The sequence below is a fragment of the Neopsephotus bourkii genome, unplaced genomic scaffold (assembly GCF_033783945.1).
Source record: "Neopsephotus bourkii isolate Nb327-2 ecotype Australia unplaced genomic scaffold, CSIRO-AGI_Nbou_v1 NB_107, whole genome shotgun sequence".
Lineage (NCBI taxonomy): Eukaryota > Metazoa > Chordata > Aves > Psittaciformes > Psittacidae > Neopsephotus > Neopsephotus bourkii.
In genome coordinates this window covers 9,576,534-9,597,991 of record NW_026900624.1, presented here as the reverse complement: position 1 = coordinate 9,597,991, position 21,458 = coordinate 9,576,534, and the positions used below count along the sequence as shown (strand labels likewise).

The 21,458-nt window shown below is 41.7% G+C and overlaps 1 long non-coding RNA gene across 1 annotated transcript; it reads left to right on the top strand.

The window, feature by feature from the left end:
• The first annotated feature begins 9,065 nt into the window (after positions 1-9,065).
• Positions 9,066-11,937, top strand: LOC133214118 (uncharacterized). The gene is made up of 3 exons (XR_009726000.1): positions 9,066-9,405; positions 10,026-10,095; positions 11,179-11,937. It is a non-coding gene; the product is annotated as an uncharacterized LOC133214118 (long non-coding RNA).
• The last annotated feature ends 9,521 nt before the right edge of the window (positions 11,938-21,458 follow it).

Sequence of the window (21,458 nt, the reverse complement as noted above, 5' to 3'; positions counted from 1 at the left end):
GTACATGTCTTCAATTTCTTCTTAAAGTCTCTGGCTAAAGTGGGAGATTGATCCAGATGAGTATTGGACACCCTCCTAGTAAGATCAACAATCCTTTAATAAGGATTCCCTTCCAACCCAAACTACTCTATGATTCTATTATTAAAATTGTCTTCAAGTAGTATATTAGAAGGTGGGTATTACTGATGACACACACACATCCTCAAGGAAAATGAAAAAAGCCGTGTTAAGTTTGACCAGTAGCTTCATTGAGGTCTGGAGATGACAATTGCCGTTGGCTCCCCTAGAGGTGGCTGTAAGCTCAGTTTATAAGAAGGTGTCTAAAACACACTACAGTCACTTCCACGGCTACAATGAATGACGGGGGTTTAGTATTTACTTCACTGAGGTCTGACTGTGCAGTCTGATGTTGCTGTACAGTTACACAGGCATGTTGTGCTCGTGGTCAATACCTTTACAATACTGGAAGTGAAATAACAGTATTCAGTCTATATCAATGTAAACCTATACTAAAGCAGGTAACATTACAATAACTTAAAAGCTCGCTTTCCAAAATGAACTAAAATTTAATTTTGATGCAAAATGGATTTGGTTAAAAAAAAAGAAGCAGCTGTAGTACTACATGGCTTTATAATGAAAAACTTCTTTTAAAAAGAATGATGAAGCTGCATGCCTGATTCTTGGTTCTGTATCAAATTTGCTTAATTTGGTATCAACCTTAATTCTGCATCAAATTTGCTCATTTCAAAATAATTTTTTCAACTATCAGCTCTAACAATATTAATGGTAACTAAGGTCAAACAGAAGTCTTCCTCCCTTTTACAGCTTCGTTAAGAGGAACGGTAGCGTGGCCAGACTCTTCGGTTCTATTAGTGTCTGTTCACATCAGGGTTATACAGCTATAACAGATTGGAAAACTATTGATATCCATGAGAAACACAACATCAGGAATCTAGGTCACTCAGGATGAGCTGTAGGGGACACATAGCAAAAGAATTGCAAAATTTAAAATTATTTAACTAAAATCAACAGACAGCTGTCTCTTGCCAGCTGATTTGGTGAATAAGGGTGCAGTTTCTATGTAATCATTTCCAGTGTGTAATCTTATTCTAAAAGGATGACTCAAGATGGTGGAAATCATGTTACTTTATTTTTGCCTCCATGTTTTTCACACTGATTGAAAAAGGACACTTCTTTCCCTCCGAGGCCCAATTGAGTCAGGTAATTCCAGTTAATCACCTGGTAGCTTGCAGTTTTTAAGTACAGGTGGTAATGACGCTGCTCTTGGTCACAGTGGCAGTCTCCCTCCATGTCTCACGGCAATGTAAGAAACAGTGCTAAAAACCTGCTCCTATCTCACTTGCTTTAAAAATAGAGCTGCTGTAGTGACTCGGATAGACTTGACCTGGGAATCTTGTAGAGTATGGAGAGAGAGAAAAAGCAAGAGACAAGATGGAGTCCAAGGGCATGAGGAGGAGAGGGCTGGAGGAAGAAGGAATTTAAAGCAGGTGTGTGGGGCTTATGGACACAGCAGAGAGAAGAGGGTCGAGTAAGAGGGAGAAATAGCTGGAAAATTAAGACTATAAATATTACAGGACAACTGGGGGGAGAGTAAAAAGGTAAATATGATGTAAAGTTTTCCTGTTGAGGAGAGAGGGGAAATACATATTGGGGTTGGTTTGCTTGCTTTTTGTTTATGTCAGCCTTACTCTTCTAATTACGTCAGTACCTAAAGAAAGCAGGTATAGTACTCTTATAATATGTTATTTTCCCAAGAGTGGCAAATTCCCCTTTTTGAAACATCTCCTACAACAGAGAGTTTTTCCTAGAAATAGAAATATGTGCAGCTATAGATGTCAGTAGTTTACAGAAAGTGAAGTCTTTTTAAGGTACACTGTTTCAATTCACTGTGGAGCTTAAGTAAAAGTAGATAAATCCTCAAGATCCTATAGCCCAGTGGCGTATCTTTAGAGAAGGGTTTTGCTGTTATGCAGACTTGCTGTTGGTCATACCTGTAGTTTAATCCCTGCTTAGTTTATGTCACCTCGACCTGAATCCAATGCAGCAGGATAGAGGCCATGCGGGGAATTAGTGTTGGGAATACAAGCTCTGTTCAGCCTCTGGGTCAGCAGAGCCTTAAAGCATTCAAATAATTTCATTGTTCAATACAATTGCAGCAGAGGTGTCTGTGACCAAGTAGTGTGTTCTTTGTGGTGGAGAGTTAAAACCATATATTGCTGTGTGTGGATTGCTTGAAAAAAATAGTATATTTGCCATTACAAAATCAGAAGATGAAATTGCTTTTAAGTGCCATAGTGTTGTGATAAGGGTCTTCGCTGGTTAAACTCGAAGGAGGTTTCAGCATTGAACTCAGTAGGGCTGGAACGTAATTTTTAACACATAGAAAATCAGTAGATATAAAATATGAGGTAGTTTATGAAGCCATTACTCAGGCAACTATGTTATATGGGACTGCTGATCACATAGGTGTTGTGTTCTCTATCTTTCTGTTCAGCATGTGTGTAGAGTATCTTGTGCTTATAAATACTGATCTTTGTGCTTCTACTTCAACCGTGTGTCTGTGACTGTGGGGAAAAACAACGTTTCACAGACCAATTTATTCCTGTGTCCTACCTGTGAATATGATGAAACAGCAAAACCGGATAGTGACAGTTTCAGGACTGACATACATAATTTCTGTTTGAATTTTGGAAAGCTTTCATCCATTCTTTGTGAAAACATGAATTCTCCCCTTTTCTTCCTCCCCAGCCCACCTCTCACCCCCTGGCTATACAATTGAAAAGTGTATTAGGCTATGTTAGGCTAATCCTAAATCTTTCTCTATTGAAAACTAGTTAAGGACTGACTCATTACATTTCAGCCTGTTTATAGTACAGTCTATTAATAGTATGGTTCATTTAAATCATGCAGGCAAAACTGAACATCTCATTCAAGAATAATTACAACATGACTTTTTAATCCTCCAGCACCTTCACAGCTTGCTGAAATACTCCACAGTGCTGCTAAACTTTTCAAGAATCAGCAGGCCAGCCCAGGAAGTCTTAGATGAATCATTTGACATCCCCTTGGTGCAAAGTGAAGCACCAGATAACAGTGAATGTGCCAAATGCCAAACCACGACGCTTGACAAATGGCTGACAGACTTCACCTCCTCCATGACTGCAGCTGAAAGTCCATCAGTTCTGAACCTCTTTCTGGTGCCTCCTGTGCTTCCAAGACATGGAAATAGAAGCACTTTGAGCTAATGCTGGGAGAGACCCAGGCTCCAGATTGGGAAAAAAGCTTCCAGCAAATAAAGATAATAAGGGGGCAATTGCCCATTATGAATAAAAGTATAATGCATATAGCTGAAAGAGGGAATTATTAGAGGGTGTTGGGTTTTAAATTTGGTCAATGTAAAGGAAGTTTGTGAGACAATCACTATTTAAACTATCTTTGACCTAAAACCCATTTGTAGGTCCCACCTCAAGTTTAGATGAGGATATGAAAGCTAAGCCTCTAACCACAACTTCCTCATGCAGTATGCATAGCAGAGGCATTAGAAAAAGATACTTGCTTTTAGGAATTATTTCATGTCTTTTTTGTATGACAACCTTGGCTGCCTGTGCTTCAGGCAACTATGTTTGTTAATTATATAAGGGCATACAAACCCCAAAGAGAGAGTTTTTTACATGCATTAAACCCAGCAATTGTTGTTGAAGCCCTGATACCTGAAAACTTTTCTTCTTTCCCCCAAGTAATTTAATAGAAGAGAGTAGCACTCACTACAAGCCTGGTATGCAAAGTGGTACTCCACAGAGTAATATACGAGAGGCCTCCCATGGTATGCAGTGGGTTCCTTTCAATTCATTTGCACTACTTTTGTGTTGAATACTTCCAAGTTATGAATACGTTAATCAAGAGGAAAGAAAAAGTTGATGTAAACTTGCCGTGTAAGTGCAATGCTCGTTTACTGTTTCATTTTTGCCTTTCACACATGACTTTCTTTCTTGCTGAAGTTCCTCAATGGCCTGAGTCCCCCTTACAGGAAGCATGTGTGTTTATAGGTTGGCAACATGGGAGAAGCTGACATCAGAGGGAAAAAGTGATTATGAATTGGCACTGTGCAGACCTCAGATGCCTGGCTAGGCAAAAAAGATACTTCAAAACCCTGGAGATCAGCACTGATCAGCACTGAACTGGCAGAAGCCACTATGCTGCCAGCTGTCTGAGTACATCTCCATACGATCTTCCTGCTCTGGCTTTACTCTTAGAGGACCTTTCCACAAATGAATTGTCTTACCAGTTTTATTTTCTAAATCCTGGCCCACTTGGGAACACTAAAGGAAGATCAGATTGGCCTAGAGACCTTGCAGCCTGCAAACGTTTGCAATATGCAAACCAGTAAAAAGTCAAAGTATTGACTTTTTTCTGTGAATAAGCCAACAAAACAGCCTTGCTGTGCTTGCTTTTCTGAGTTGTTGATACACCCACATACATATGAAGACATCCATACATAGAGCCACAGATCCCAGTTTGAAAACCATTTTTCTGAAAGGCAGTCGTTACCAAACATTTCAGAAGTATACAAAAGGTGACTTTTAAGACACGTGTCAATCAAAGAAGCTTCTTACTAAACTGAGACCGTTAGAAAATGACTCATTTTTACAGTTAAGAATATATATTTCTCACTACCCTTTAGCTGGTGTAGGTATCAGTCAAGTATGCCAAGTCCTTTTCAACCTCCTCTTGCATCCTGACCTTGTTTAAACACTGTAGTATAAAAAAGTAGCACCCCACAGGCTGGCTGCGCTCAGACCACACAGTAGTCCTTTCTGTGAATTTTTGTTGTCCTGCTTCTTCATTTGAGCACCCAACTTGGAGATACCTTGGAAATGCTATTTTTAGAAGTAAGAAAGTAAATCTGTTAAACTGTGAACGGAATACATAGAGATAAGAAATAAGAGTGCACTTGCAATTCTCATACTGCAAGCTCTCTGCAGAGCTGTGCTGTCAGTGTTCCAGACAAATCTCCTGCCTATTTTTAAAAACTAGCCTCTCTAAAACTTCTTATCTTCATTTCTAACTATAGCATAGACCAATAAGGTGGAGCATTTTTGAGTCAAACTTTTATACCATTGCCTTTTTTTTCTAACTACTTGGTTTGTGGGAATTCTTCCTTTTTAAAGGGATTTCTGCTAATGACACCCAAATTTAAACAGCAGCCTCGCAGAACCACAGGCAGCTGAGTCATCCCAGAGGACACATAGGCTTGTTATAAAAGGTAGTTTTGGCTTAAGGAAAATAAGGATGGTGAGTGTTTTCAGTAGGGTTATGGAAAAACTGGTGTATGAGCAGGGAATGTGCTGTAAGTTGGGGTATAACAACCCAGCAGGATTTTTTAAATCTTCTTGTAAGTGTGAGCAGCTCCTGGTGTTTGAAGACATTAAGCAATCTTCTGTTCCTGAAATAGTGCAATTTTGCTAAAGCTGTTTCTGTTGTCTCCCTTGGTTTGACTCTTGATAAGATTTATCTGGGTATTTGTTAGGTTTGTTTCCTTACCCTAGCAGTGGGAAGGAGTGACTGACGCTAGAAACTGCCTCTTCAGAATGAAAGTTCCAGCTGAGTGTATTTGGATAATTCATGAGAAACTCAAAAAGGGCGGGTTTCTACAAAAGTCCTTAACCCCTTGTGTGGATTGGCAATGGCTTCATCTTAAGTGGATTGCCTTTTTCTCTTCCTTCTCTGTCATTTTATAACTCCAGGACAGTAACCTGACTTTCATGTCAGTTGTATATTTTTTGAGGGGCTGGAGAGGGCACAAGACAAGAGGATTGCTTACTGTTGGCTGTTTAAAACTACAGGATAGAATTACTGCTGTGCTTCCCCCTCAGAATATTACATGATCACTTGAAGTGTTTAGAGAGCAATTTCTTGTTACTGTTTCTGAGTAAGTCTTAGGCAACTGAGGGTGCAGAAAAGAGGACAAAACAGGAAAGCAAACAAAAATAGAACCAGAAACCTTGTCTGGAAACTGCTTATTCTACTACTATATACTTTCTGCCTCTCTTAAGTATCTTTTGCAGATATTCATATCGATTGCATACTGCTAAACAGGAGATACATAAGGGATCAGGATCTTTGCTGTTAGTAAGTAGACCGATAAAAATTGAAAGGCATGTCTTCCCCCTCCAAAACTATATGACTCCTGCAGTGCTTTACCTTTATGACTAAGACTGCATTTGCCTGATGCAAATAGCAGCAGCAATTATCCAAAGCTTTTGTCCTTAACTCTGTAAACAAACTAACTTTGTAAGCATTTCTATGCTGATAGTACCATACCAACGATATACATACGTCAGCATTTTTTTACATCTGCCCTTTGCTATTTATGCTGTGCAATCAACTGTGTGGGTAATGAATTCTGTTTCTTTCTACACATGGGTGATTGAATTGTTATAAAGCATGTGCCTTCCTCAGGCCTGAGCATCTAAATTTGTTGTGATCGCTCCAGTCCATTCGTGATTATGGTATTCAGACCAACTAGAGCCATGCCCCTTGTTCGCAGGAACTATTACCTAGTTGTGCAAAGGACTGAGGGACTGAACAACTCAAAGAGGTTTAGAAATACTGTGTTAACTTCTGTGGTGTTTTGTTGGGGTTTTCTCCCCACTAAAAAAAAATGCAAAATGAGCAGACAGAGAAAAAAACTTCAGCTCATCTTTTTTTTTTAGAAGGTAAATATCCTACCATCTGGGAGACAGATAAGTTGTGACAGTGAGAAGAAGGATTCTTTGCCAAATCCTCATCTGAATATTGTGTTGCACAGCCTTATGCCTTCTTCCAGAATGACCACCGTTGAAGTCAGAGTTGGTAGCAGTTCAACTGATGGCTGCCTCTGGGCTACACTTTTCTTCTGTTCACTACAAATGAAATAGGGCTGCAAACAGTTAGACTTGTGCTTATCTAGCCTACCTCTTCACACGCAGGACATCTCCGGGAACCTCAGTTGTAAGCTGCAAGCCTCTAGGGTACTGTGTGAGGCAAAACTGGTCTAACACATTGCTTAAGACATTTGCTGAACCCTCCTTGCAATGTGTGCGCAGCTCTAGGAAGAAAGGGATGACTCACTAGGGTATGGAAAGGAGGCTGCTGAAAGGACAGGAGCCTCTGTCATGACCACAAGTGAAGTTGCACTTCCTGAGGAAGCAAGTTGTCTGCTCCATCCAGGTGTGCAGAACCTGCCCTAAACAAGACCTTCCAGACACTAACTCAGTCACAAAATGGCACCAAGGTAAAATGACCCTGCTGGAGCCCAGGTAGATGGAAATATCAGATCCTGCTGTAAACATCATGAGAGGAAGGTTGTCCAGCTTTGGTTTACATATCATTCTCCACATAACTGTGGGAATAACCTTATTTGCACTCACTTCATTGTTCATACCAATTTTCAGACAAGCTTTCAGGCCATGACCTTTCTCATCTGAGCCTTTCCTTATCTATTGCTGTCACCTGAAATCTTAACAAAAAAAAAAATCCTGTAAAAGAATGTATGTTATAGATATATTAGTCTCGTTTAGCAGTCATCCTTAAAGTTTAAGAGAGAGAGATGGGTTTTTCCTTTTTCATGCTGGAAATCACCCTAGCTTTGCTGCTACAGAAATAAACTGTAATGGATGTCTCAGCACCCACATGGACCTACCAGAACATCACATCAGGCACAGTGCATAAGCTTTGTGAAGGCTGGGAGCTGAGCAAGGGCTTTGGGCTTTTCGTTCAGTGAGTAATTACTTTAGGTAGAACAAGGCAAGACCCTACCTCTTGCAGAAACAGCTGCTCATTTGTGGTGCTTCTGCTTGGGGACACTGTAGATGTGGTGTGCAGCCCCAATCAAACAAAGTCAGCACAGCAGTGAAAACCAGACTTTTCCTGCTCTGAATTGGACAGCTAATAGCACCAGCTATTTTATTTATTTTCCCTGCATGTGTCATCGCTTATCTGGCAATAGGTAATATGAAGCGCCTCAGGAGGTGCTGTGAGGCATGAGTAATCTCTGTAAAGCATTCCAAGGCACTTGACTGAAAGCTGATAGGAAAGTGTCACCCCTGGCTACCAGCAGAGCTGGGATCTACACAAAAGCTTGGTTCTGGAGGCAGTAATTTCTGTATAATGACATGCCAATAGCCACTTATATCTCAGATCAGCTAGCTCTATAACGCACATGCCTTCGTCAGAGTGGCAATCCAACATGTGTTTGTGCATGGAGGCTTTATCAGCCATACCATCTCATACTGAAGCTGCAGGGCATAACACATGGTTGGTCTTCAGAGTGAATGAAACTACAAGCCCCGGAGAGGGGATATTCCATACCATGGAATGTCATGCTCAGTATATCAACTGAAGGGATTGGCTGGGAGCTGCTGATCACCACTTAGGAACAGGCTGGGCATCAGTCAGCAGGAGGTGAGCATTGTTTCTCTTGGGGTTTATTCCTCTCACTTTTTATCTCCCTTCTAATGTTTATTTTTATTGTTGTTATTATATTTTGCTTTATTTCAAACATTAAACTGTTCTTGTCTCAAACTGCAGGTTTTACTTTTTTTGTTCCAATTCTCTTCCCCATCCAATCGAGGTGGGACGGAGAGGGGAAAGTGGGCGAGAAGCTGCAGGGTACTTAGTTGATGGCTGGGGTTAAACCACTACGTAAGAAAAGGCACAGTGCCCTGGCAGAATGCCTGGATTGGGTTAGCTTTGACAGGTCGCTAGAGTTACTTCCTTGCAATTTATACCATCAAGACCAACCTGTCACAGAGGAGGAAATGCAAAGACAAGCTTCCAAGGAAAAGGTCACTATACTTGCCAGCAACAAAATCAGAAATAGGAAGAACACTCCCTTCTGTCACAACACCATTATTATTCTGAACAAAATTATATTATGAGCGTCATTAGGACACTGGTGGGCAAAATTACAACACTTGAAGGCAACAACTACTGGAATATAAAGTGGAAAAGTTATGGAACAAAGTTTTCAGAGTGACAAGGACATTACAAGTTTAAACGTGGGTGAAAGAGGAACCTGAGCAGGAACTGATCATACTTCTGAGAGCAGCAACAATATGAAAGAAAAATCTGCAAGAAAGGAAATTTTAGATGCATGATTCATTTGGTACTTATTTCAGGCAGGGGAAATGACAGTCTGCAGTGAGAACTGGTCGGTCACCTCTCCAGCAGCTCAAGATGTGAACGCTGTAACTGCAGCTCATCAGGAGAGCCCAGGCCTCTGAAGAGATGTGGTTGTCCTGAGGCCCAAGAGGTGTAGATCCTGCATTTGATGGACTCTGAATGAAAGATTTCCTGCTACTACCCCATCTGGAATTGAGCCCAAAATGCTCCGCATAACCTATGGTATGTGTCAGTATCATCAATTGAAAGTCAAGGGTGATTAGTATATGCAGCCAGGAATCCACAACTGGAATAAGCCAAGCAGTGGCAGTAAATCTGTGGTAAATAAAAAAAGCAGAGCCAAAATACAGAGAAAAGGGGTACCCCTCTCCTTCCCTCTCCTCAGAAGGAGTCCAAAGGCTGGTACAATTTTCTGTGAGGTTAACAGGAACAGCTGGGTGTTAGTAAGCCCCTCTGATTCCTTTATTTCTAACTCAGCTCTTAATAGCACGGTTTTAAGAGAGAAGAAAAGGCACAGAAGAGAACCAAAGGAGGGTTTTACAGGGGCTTTTTTGGTTTGTTTTGGTTTTAGGTCATCCAAGGTGTTTCAGATCATTCATATGAGAAAGTAGCAGAAAGGCTGCCAGTCACAGAATGAAAAAGCTAAAGGCAGCCGCAAACACTGTTAATGAATGCAAAGTGTCCATGTGACAGAAAAGCCCTTAAATGTAAAGGGTTAATAATCACCTACAAATAAGTAATAAGAGAAAAAAATCTGTGGTCTGGAGTATTGAGTCCTCTCCTTTCATCCATCCTTCATGTACTTAAAACTAAATTGAATGATAGCTGTTTTCTCTGTTAAGAAACTGGGAGTAAGGGAAGCAGAAGAACAGGGCATAACCCTTCAAGTCAGTGGAAAATGAACCAGGTCAGGTAAGAGACAACTGTTCTTCATCCCATGCCATGTTGATAATTGTGCAATTCAAATTCCTATAGCACATGCTATGAAATATTTGCACATTTGTTCTGTAATTAAGGGCCTCTCAGGCCACCCCTCTTCCAGAGTGCACCAGCAGTCTCACCATCTCAGAGCAGCTCAGACTTTCCCATGGTTTCTTCCCTTCATGCTAGCCAAAGCGACAGTGGGGTGAAACTGTCACCAGAATTTTCCTTGGCTGGCTGGGGAGAGAGGGAAGTTTCAATGGGAACAAGAGTTTGGACCACGGGTTCCTGGTCTAGACAGTCACTCTTTGCTATCTGTAGTTTAGCTAATATTCTACCACTGAACAAACAAAGCCATGCGACTGGTACGGAATTTTATCAGATGAGGAAATCATTAGCAAATGAATGTCTTTCCAAGGCCTCTCTTACCTGCTAAACTACTTTGAGCTTCTGAGGAGGATGCATTTGTGTATCTTGCTTAATAAAGCATCTCCCACACCTGGTCAGGAGTACTGAACAGCCCCCATGTTAGTGGTGCTTAATTATCTGCTCTTGAAGGGCAAAACAATCTGCCACTAGCAGGTACAAGAGGATCTGAGAAACAGCCTGTTTCTCTTTCTTCTAACCTTTGCAGGAGGATGCTAGATTTCTGTTTGGTGCTTTGGTAAAAAAACAGTCTGGTTTTGTAAAAGCTTCATTTGCTGATCTGCTCCCTATTGCTTTGCTTCGAAAGACAGGAAAGTGAGCTTCCCCATCAGTATTTTAAAAAGAGCTGGGGTTAACAACAGGCATTACTGCAAGTAATGATCAATTTCTGGATTGCTTTGTGTGGCATCAGACAGCTTATACAAGCTAGAACTCTACTTTCTTTAAAATAAAATACATATTGTTTCACACATGCATGAAATATGATTTAATTTCCAGTTTGTAATTAACATACAAAGCCCTTCTTAGACTAAAACCAAATATGAAACTAATGGAGAACATCGTCCAACTGAATAAAGGACTCCTGGGGTTCTTTGCCCTTGCAGTTCTTACTGCTCTCCTTTCTTATTGCTTCTTCTCTTTCCAAAGTCAACATTTTCATATGTCCATTGCCTCTATCTGCCTCAACTGGAGTGTGCAGCTCACAGCAAAGGAAAGGGTTAAGGATGCTGTCTCTCAAAGCAGCACTGCCACCCATCCCCATCTACTGAGAACACAGGATTGGGGATTGATGCTGCAAGAGATAAAGCAGATGCCTGCCTGGGGACCCCCACCTTGAAGAAGCAGAGGACAGCAAGTGGCTGTTGGAGGGGCTGAGAAGCTGACAGCATTTCTGGGCAGGACTACACAACCCTGACACTGGACCAAATTTGCAGCACTATGGCCCTGGGCTTGAAGAGCCTCAGAATCAGTCTTTATGACACAGCGGCCACATTCCTGCTTCTGAAATGACTTGCGCCTTTCTTTCTTCCCCCTGAAGCTTGGCCTACCTCCTGCTGCTCTCCAGCAGCCTGCTTTCCTACTCCAGAGTCTGATTTTTTTTACCAGCTCCTTAAACTGAAATTTCCTTTCTTGCAGTTTTCTTGTCTTTGTATGTGGAAGTCAGCAACTAACCATGCTTTGTCTTAACTAAGGTACAAAAGTTCCCAGTAACAGGACATTTTGCAACTTGCAAAGGCCTTCCAGGAATACCAAGTTAAACACAGGGATGTGTTTATCACTCTCTAATAGCGTATAAACTGTTTAAAGTGACATAATGCTTTATAGAAGTCAGCTAATATACTGGATGCTTTAATCAGGAGAACCCTGTGGATTTTCTCCCAACTAAGAGTTTCTCTTAGTTTCACCCAACAATATCAATTATTAAAACCACCGAAGCAACAACTTGGTCTACATTGCACTTTGAGCAAAGGTAGTCCATGAACAAAGTAAACTTCATCTTCTATAAAATACTTACGGCCACAAGCAGAATTTTCAGGAAGATTTTCTGAGATATATTCTATGGTGAGTAAAACATGTGGCCACTCTATCAGTAAACTATTAATTTATGATGGCATAATTAGAAAGTTGCAGCAATAGTTATCAACATGGTTTGAATAAGGATGACAGAGTTAAATCTTATAAGGAGGCTACAGAAATGCAGGTCTTCATTAAGGCTAAAGGGAAAAAAAGATAAAGAAAAATAGGATCTTTGTTTTGGAACTTGAAAGTTTTAAAATACTCCAAAAAGCATAAAAACATATGGAAAATATTAGCACTTTATACCATGCTTTAACATGTTTTTTTTTTAATGAAAGAGCAAAGTAAATTGAGTGTTGTCAGTAAAGAGTAAGAACCATTCATGTTCTCCTACAATTCCTTTTTGTACTATCTGTGCTTCCAGCCTTTTTGTAATGAATGAATAGGAGATTGAAGAGCTTCACAAAGCAGCATCTTAGCCTAAACAAGGCTCTTTTCCTATTTAACATACATTCCAATTATCTGCACAATAGGACTTTCACTCTGTTAATTACATGTGCAATGACAATTCAGGTTATTGGCATGACAAAGCATATAATAATTGTGCAGCAAACTCCAGTGGGTGCTTTCCAACCTTCTCCATAAAAAGTTACAGATTTCTAAGCATCATACATGTCTATGTGAAAGTTATAAACTTTCATTATGAAAACACGCCTGTGTTTTTTTCCTTTCATTTTACTCTCCTGGTTTGTGCACTTTAGTATGGAAATCTTTTACATTTCTTGTAGAAATTTGCAAAACACAAGCACTGCTTTCACTTCTCAGAACAGCCTGCTTTTGTTCCCAGATAACAGTACCACACTTCTTTAGCTCAGATACTAGATACTGGAGGGGGAGAGAAGAAATCTTCAGGCATCCTACCAAAGACTCTGATGTACTCGGATTCCACACAGCACTGGAGCACAAAACCACGTACTAGATTGAGCATCCATATCTGCGTCAGTGCCTGAGGTGAAACATTTTGTAAAAGCCAGAAATATAACTTCTGAAGCTATTGTCATTTTAGTTTCTGATGTACTGTTGCACACCACAGCAAAGCAGAATTAAAATGTGAGGTTTGTCTCCCAGGTTCAACCTGCAGTTAATTCCGTGGTTTGAAATAGTCACAACTCCCACAGCAACAATGCTGAAGTGGAAGCTGCCAAAGGTAAATCTTTCCTATGGGATTATCTACCCCAGTTTTCCTCAGCCAGGAATTGCCCTTTAGCTGAGTGCAAGCAGAACAATGCGACTATTGAACAGTTCGGCTTTGTTTTGCACACGACGGAAACCCTAACTCCCTCCTGGGAGAGGAAGTCTGTAAGAGGAGAAGTTGCTATTAGGATCCGTAATCAAGCAGTACAGCCAGAGAAACCAGGAGAAACCAGCAGCCTCTCCAAGCAAGATCCCTCCATCCTGTGTAATACACCGCTCAGCCCAGCCAGCTCCTGCCTGTGAGGCCCCCATGTTGCCCCTGATAATGCTGGAGAAGCTGGAGTCCTTAGATTAAGTTTGGTTGAGTTAAAATGAACAAAACCTGCTCTGTTTGCACCAAAAATATTTTACCTACTAACAGAACCAGTTGTACTTTCCATATTCTCTTTTTATCCTTCCTGCCCTCACTGTGTTAAATCTAACAAAAATTGTCATGAAATACGTTTTAAGTGACAAGTGAATCAAGTAGGTTAGAAGATGAAAAACACACCCTGAGAAGCACTGACTCAGGCTTAGCAGCCAAATGTAAACAAGCTCCTGGCATGGATCTATGCCCAGTGTTGCTCCCTCTGGCATTCAAATCCCACACTGTCCCCAGCCCAGCTCTGACTTCAGGCAGAGTACCCATCTGCTGCCTGCCAGGCACTAACAAAAAATACTCCTTTAGAAAATGTCTGGCTTCAGTAATACTGGGTATTGTTTTTTTTTTTTTTGCTGGGGTTTTGTTTGGTTTTTGTTTGGGTTTTTTTTTTTTTTTTTTTTACTCTGTAACATCATATATTGTCTGCTAAGGAATGCAAAATGACAGCCTGGCTGGAATAATGTGATTTAAAGGGTCAAGTCCTTCTGCGGAATTAGGGAAGGATTGCTGCACTTTTGCATGAGCACCCAAAAGCCCACAGGGAACAACAGAGAGGCTGCAAAGGGGGATGCAGCCCACAGATAATACACAGATAAACCACCATAACAGGCCACCAATAACTGCCACTGGATTACAGAGCTTTTCATTCATCTCCATGTGTTACTGCATCTCTGGGGCTTGTATCTTGTTTACAGTCCCCTTATTTGGCCAAAAGCTGGCAGCAGACCCTGACCTCCTTCTGCTATGTTAAAGGCCAATTTCACACAGCTGACAGCTCATACCAGGAGATTTTCTGGCCCTGACTCAGCAGCCACTCTGCATGTGGGCCTGATCACAGGCAAAGGCTGTGCCCTGGGGCACAGATGGTTTGAGAAGCTGAGTGCAAGAGTTCATCTTCCTTATTTCCAGGCTTTGTCAGATAAACAGCCTTGCCCTACCTGGCCCCTCCTCTCAGATCTAGCCAAAATTATAACCACAGAGCTAACCACCTTCAGAGGGTGATGCTGCAAAGAGGGAACCAAGGGAGGACATCAATCAAATGTGTCATCAGTCCACAGACCAAAGCAAATCTGCCTTACTAGTTGGGAAGCCTAGATGTACACCTCCCTCAGTACCCTGCATCTGAACTTACAGCTTTGCCATTCACATACACATCTGCCTCTGAAATAGGTTCTCACCCATTTTTCCTGCCACAGGTGCTGGTACCAGCCTAGCGTCTAAAATAATTTCCTGTAGTGGAAGACAGGACTTTATACAACTTAAAATCAGCAGGGTTTGCATTGGGTTTTTTTACCAGTATTATTATGTGCATCACAGCATAAACAACAAAGACCACTGCAAGATAAACACCTAAAATGTTAAGTGCATTGTCCAGCTTTAAATCCCACTGCTTTTCGGCTGTTTCTTCAGGAAAAGAAGGTTAGGGAGCATCAAGCTGCCTATCCCATCCTGTCTTCATCTTTTCCTTCCTCCTTCTTCCATAAATGTTGGACTGCTTGGCCAATTTCAACCACCTTGACAGAAGACAGAGAGATGAGGTTCCCTGAAGCTTCATGAGACAGGGACTGGGTACAGGAGAGAGACCTTGTAATGTCCTGAGTGATGGAAAGGCTGATTAATGCACCCAGTACTAGATCTCAGAGAATCTGCAGATGACAGAGCCGTTAGAAGTGAAACCTGTTACTTCTCCCACTCACGGAACAACTTGGCTTCTCTTGAAGCACAGTCCTCAACGTGAATCTTGATAAATGCCTTTATTAACATATATTAAGAGCTGTCAAGTGGCTGCAGACTTCTAAGCTGTCCATCCATGTGCAGTGTAGCCATCTCAGTATAAAGTAGTCTACTCTGATCCCAGGAGTAACTTTAAAATTATTTTTCTAGGCCAGTAGCACTACTTAAGTGAAGCACACGTGGTGTGATGTTACTGAGTAGTGGAATTAATTCTGTCTCTTGTTACTTAGATTTTATTCTGCTTTCCCATACCAGCTTCTTTATCATCTCTGTGCACTGCACAAATCAGAACAATCCCCTGACAGCTGAACGGTGATCTCTGGTTTAGTAACATGGGCAGGGACCACCTATTCTTATTGAAAAAGACAGCTGTAGGTTTTGGGGTGGTAACTAACTGAATTTGTCCGCTTGCAAACAAAGCAGGAGTTCAGCTTATTTAAAGATAAAAGTCTCTGTATCTCATCTACCAGCCTCTCCAGGCCATCTGGCTTTCTGGTCAGGAACTGAGACACAGAAATGAACAGGTAAATGTTAAAATGCACTCTCTCACTATTAGCTCTTTATTTCATCTGCATTAAGATAAAAACCTGTAGAAGTCCTGCTCCTTATCCATTTGTTTTAAATGTCTTCTGTGGAAAACTTTCAACTGATGGCTTGTTTTGGAGTTGCACATTTTCCTAAATGCTTTTCTCAGGTTGTATATTCTCTGCTTTGCAGCTGCTGGAGTATGAGTACCACTCCTCCCAGTTTCTCCAAAATCACATCTCCCAGCCCAAGCGCTGAATGAGATGGTGACAAGGTCCTCCCACTGGAACTGGGTCAGCTCTAGGCTCCTAAAGCTCCCAGCAAGCACAAGATGCTTGGGTGGGTGTGAATTAGGTGTCTATATCCAATGCCATTCAAATGTTGTTATGCTCCATATCTAGTGAAAATCTTTCATCTCCTGTGTAACCTGGCTGGGCACATCCTGGTGGGAGTGTAAGGCACTTAGAGATATTATCTTCCGCCACTTCCTGGACCTTCCTCCCATGTGCCATTTAGGTATTTCCCCCAGCCACAAGCAATCACGGATGTGACTTCACCTCACTAAACCTTAACATGTCCAAAGGGAGAAGCTATATTTTTCTATTTCACTTCTGGAAGCCAATCCGTCTTAGAGCTGAATGAGGCATAGCAAATCTGATAATCAACTGCATGCAGACAGATCACATACCAGTGTGAAAACATGAAGCAAAGGTTAGGATTAGGTGGTCTAAACATTAAAAAGCTCCACCTGCTCTTTTCTATACAGTAAACCACAGTGCACTGCAAGCACTAGCTCCCCATACGAGGTTTTCTCTCACGGGCCAGTGTCACAGCCTATATACCTCTATGTGACGTGATCACCTGCCTCCATCCACACATGTACATACACAGTCTGCGTGGAAAAGACTAGCTGCTCTGGCACAGGAAACCACATGCTGATAGAAAAGTGGACATTGCTGCTGTTGCTGGGATCATGCAGCAAGGGACTCACTTGGTCCTGGATCCCTTAGACAAGGCCAGGAGCCAGATGTGCAACCCAGTACACCCCCCCCCCCCAGCAGAGCACTCTGCGCATGCTGGGAGAAGATGCTTGAAAGGGCTCAGTGAAATGCAAATGCAGCTGGTTCAAAAAGAAAATGACAGTCAGAGGGTTTGCACAGGAAACAGTCTGGGTGCAGGGAAAGCAGACTGAATGCCTTTCATTGAAATGCAAAGAGGAAATTTTCCTTCCCAGGGAGAAAAAAATCCCCCTCAGGGTGATAATTTTTTTAAGGGAGCATGACAGTAACTGGTAGCTAAACCTATGCTAGGTTTGCCCTGAGAAACAACTGGAGTTAAATCTTTGTGTATTTTCCCAAATGCAGCCTGCTGCATGATACTTTCTGGTTTTGTGATCACTGCTGGGCTTGAATACAGGAGGATGGAAAAAGCTTATAGAGATTTAAGGAGAGTAGAAAAGATGCAGACAGGACTCCATCCAAACTGGTACCAGCATGTCTCAAGTACATCTAGTGACTGCCATCTGCCCATTTTTCCTGTTAGCTTTAGTCATTATCTCTTCAGATGCCTGTGCTGTGCTGCTTCTTAGTGGCTGAACCTCTCACATACAAAACCAAAAAATGCAGACGCTTTTGCTGCAGAACACGAATGTGCTGGTGGCTGCCTCCCAGGTGACCATTTTGCCATCCTTAGAAGCTTTTTCAGCTTTGTTAGACTGTGTCAGAATGTATTCATTTTATCCAGCAGATGAGAAAAAAATGGGAATGGGTCTGACAGGCAGAACCATAAGACGGTTTGTCTTAGTCTGAAAAAAAGACGTGCTGGTTAAACCAGCAGAGAGTATTAGCTGGCAGAAGGAGCAGCTAAGAGGAAGGTGTCTTGGAGGGGGCACTGAATTCAGCAGAACCCATCCCAGTGAGCAATGGTCTGTATCCACACATGTGCCAGCAATGGAGGCACAGCTCCTACTGCCAGCACTTTCAGTGTCATTTCTCACAGAACACTGTACTTCTCTTTCAGACTCACTTGGTCTCCAGCCACTGTGGCTGCTACACTAATTGGTGATATGTCTTCATAAATCAGCCTCACGTCCTGGCTCTTGGCCTCAAAGTTTTGTTTTACCATTGCCCTAGCCACCCTTCTGTGCAGCGCTGACGTTATACAATTGCCTGTACTGTTTCATCAGGGTCCTGCCCAGGCTAACAAACAAAGAAAACAAGCTCTGCGGGCAATGCTTTTTGACTAATTAACAAACTACGGTTTGGGCTTTTCTTTAAAGCCTTCTTTGTATTTTCCAGCCAGCCAGTCTCTGGTTCCACTGCATGCTTTTGCCTGTGTGTGCATACCAGACCACACCTACTCTTTGTCCCATTCCTGTGATGGCATCATCGCTGTCATGCAGTGACAGAAGTGACAAAATCTGATTCTTTCAGTCCAGCTTATTCTGATCACCCTGCATGTTAAACAATGCTACAGGCTGCAGAAGGAATGAAATCTGGTTTCCAAAATGTCTCTGTCGTATGCATTCTTTAACGGCTATGAAAAAAGCAAGCTCATTGAATTTCTGTGTAGGAAGAAAGCATGAAAAATTCTTTCCTCTTCTGCCCTGAGAAAGTTGGGGGTTTGAGAACCCAACTCCTCATGGTACTGAAATGGTCCAGGAGTTACTCTGTACCTCTCAGGAGAGAACAGAGCAGCAGTCACACATAGGCAGAGCCCATAAGAATAAATCAAGCATCCTTGAAGAGAAGGAATAAAGTCCTGGAACTTTGTGTCTTCCCAACTCTGGTTCAGAGGACTGAGCAAGAGGTTGGTACCTTGCTCCATTTGCTGGAGGACAGTTTCAGCACTGGTTTTGTCTTGACTCCAATAACCATAGCAGTTACAGCCATCCTCTTAAGTGCTGGAGATAAAGATTATTTGGAGTTTAACCGACAATAAAAAGTGCTGAAGTTTCTGGGTTGCCCTTACTCACAAAGCAGAGAGGAATAGCTAAGCAAATTCACTACAGATTTTAGAGAAACACAAAGGCACTTCAGGTTTTGTGTGCTCAGTTAAGACTTCTGGTAAAATTTTAAACTAACCTTTCTCCAGCTGTTTGCTTTCACAGAAAAATCTGTGTGCATCTATGCAAAGAGAAACAGAAATTTCAAGAAGAGAATTTAAGATATATCAATATACATGTATTTCCCCTCCCTCCCCTAATTCTCACATTCTACAGGGGAAGAAAGCAATCCAACTCTAGCTGGTCTAACTGGGAGATGGCTCCCATTAAGTGATGAAACTCCATGCTCTTACATTTTTGCCTCTGCTACTGTCTTTCACATGTATTTTAAGCTCTTATTCTGCTTTGAAAAACATGCAGTTACGCAAGATTAAGTCTATATAGGGCTCCTATGTGTGTGGCTATGTATGTTGAACAACCTATTGAAAAGAAATGTCAATTGTAAGCATTTAATACTTGGAGTTACGCATTTCTGGATTATTAATACTTTTTGGATAATCTATGTTACTAACACAATACATAAATGGACATTGCTTTCTTCTAAACACTGTGTATAATTTCTATTCCTTCTTGGGATGCTGCTTTGAAATCCTTTCACTGGATTCAGCGAATCCAGACTCTGAGAGGAAGCACAACCCAAATTACAGTTTGATTGAAAGCCCTCTCTATCATGTGACCTGGAAGAGGAATGATTTTAAATGGGGCCCTGAGCAACAACAAGCCTTTGAACAAATTAAACAAGAGATAGTTCATGCAGTTACCTGGAAGGGCTAGATCACTGCTCAGGTCAGGCTGGGTATCAGTCGGCAGGTGGTGAGCAGCTGTATTCTCTTCCCTTGTTATTTCCCTTATCATTATTATCACTGGTGGTAGCAGCAGTGGTTTGTGTTATACCTTAATTACTGGGCTGTTCTTTTCTCAACCCGTGAGAGTTACATTCTTCCGAATCTCCTATCCATCCCTCCGGGAGTGGGGGGAGGAAGCGTGGGAGGGGAGTGAGCAAGCAGCTGTGTGGTTCCGAGTTACCGGCTGGGCTTAAACCATGACAGTTCTTTGTGCAGTTAGTTTTTTCTTTGAAATTGTCTTGCTTAAATGCCTCAGAGCTTAATTCTGCTCAACTGGCAGAATATCTAAATGAATGGCCCTTGGCAAAATGTAAATACCTGACATTCTGCTCAGGGACAAGCTATTTTAGCAGTGAAAACAAGGAAATACCTGCCTGAACAATACTGTAAACTGCTTTAAACACTGCTTTAAAGAAGTGAATATAAGTGTAACCAGATATGAAATATTTTTATCTGTTGAAGAGATTTTTTTTGTATTCATTTTAAGGAAAAATCAATAATAAGCTTTGCCAACATTACTATTTCCTCTCCGTATTGTCAGCTTCCACAAGGGCTAAACAGACTCTTGTTTCAGCCAGCTTATGATACCCATATCAGCCCTGATTACTTTGCAAGCAATCCCACTGAGGTAAGTGGAACTAAATAAGGGAAGATGTTATCTAAGGTAAAGAAGTTTACAAGCCCCTGAGACAAGAAGGCTGCAGAAACAGGACCTTTGTCCTCACAAGGGGTCATGTGAGCTGAGGAAGATGGACTTACTTTCCAGAAGGGCTATGTTACACAGCCAGTGGCATCACATGCTTCTGTTAGTGATCAGTTTAAAATGCCTAAAATGATCAGCTCCCTCCATTCACAGTACCAGAGTGGGATGTTTGGTTTTCCCCTCTAAGTTACTTCTAAAAATATACTCCTGGAGATGCCTTTTTAATAAAGTTAAAACAAACAGGTTTTATACAACTCCCTTTACTTGTAATGTAAAATTACTAGAAGCAAACATAGCCATAAGCTGAAAATTTTTCTACCAAGGAATAAGATTGGATTGAATGTCCCAGGTGCCGTCCATCCTGTGACTCCAGAACTGAAGTGCTCTGAACATGGATGATTTAGATTTGGGTTGTTGTACCAGAGCTCACTCTGAAACAGCTATGGCCAGATTTCCCCAAGGTTTAACCACTGTCCCCTCCTACTGCTGGTGTTGCTTTGGGGACTCCTTGCTCAGGTGCTATTAGGACTTTGCCATTGTGATTTCCAATTAATGACAGATTCAAGAAGCAAACTCCATCAGTTAGGAGGACATACCAGACGTAACTTCTCTCAGTATTTGTCGTGCTGCTTGTATTCCTTTTTCACTACAACAGGCATCAGGGCACTGGATTAAATGACCCATTGCTCTGACCCAGTACATAGGTTGTTAAAAATCCATTCAATGCAGCAACCTCAAAGCGCTTTACAGGGAGTGCAGATGCAGAAGTGTGTCTCGGAGAAGTGAAGGGACTTGCCAGCAATCTCTGAGCAGACTCCTAGCACTCAGGAGAAGCGCACAGATCTCCCTAGTTAATTTGCTGTGTTTTCTTCTCTTTCTCTTCTGTAGCTACTAATTTACCTCTCATAAAGCTCCTAGTTTATGATTTGGTGGTGGTGTTCAGAAGATTCTGTCCAAGTTGTTCTGGTAAGTTTGACATCCCTA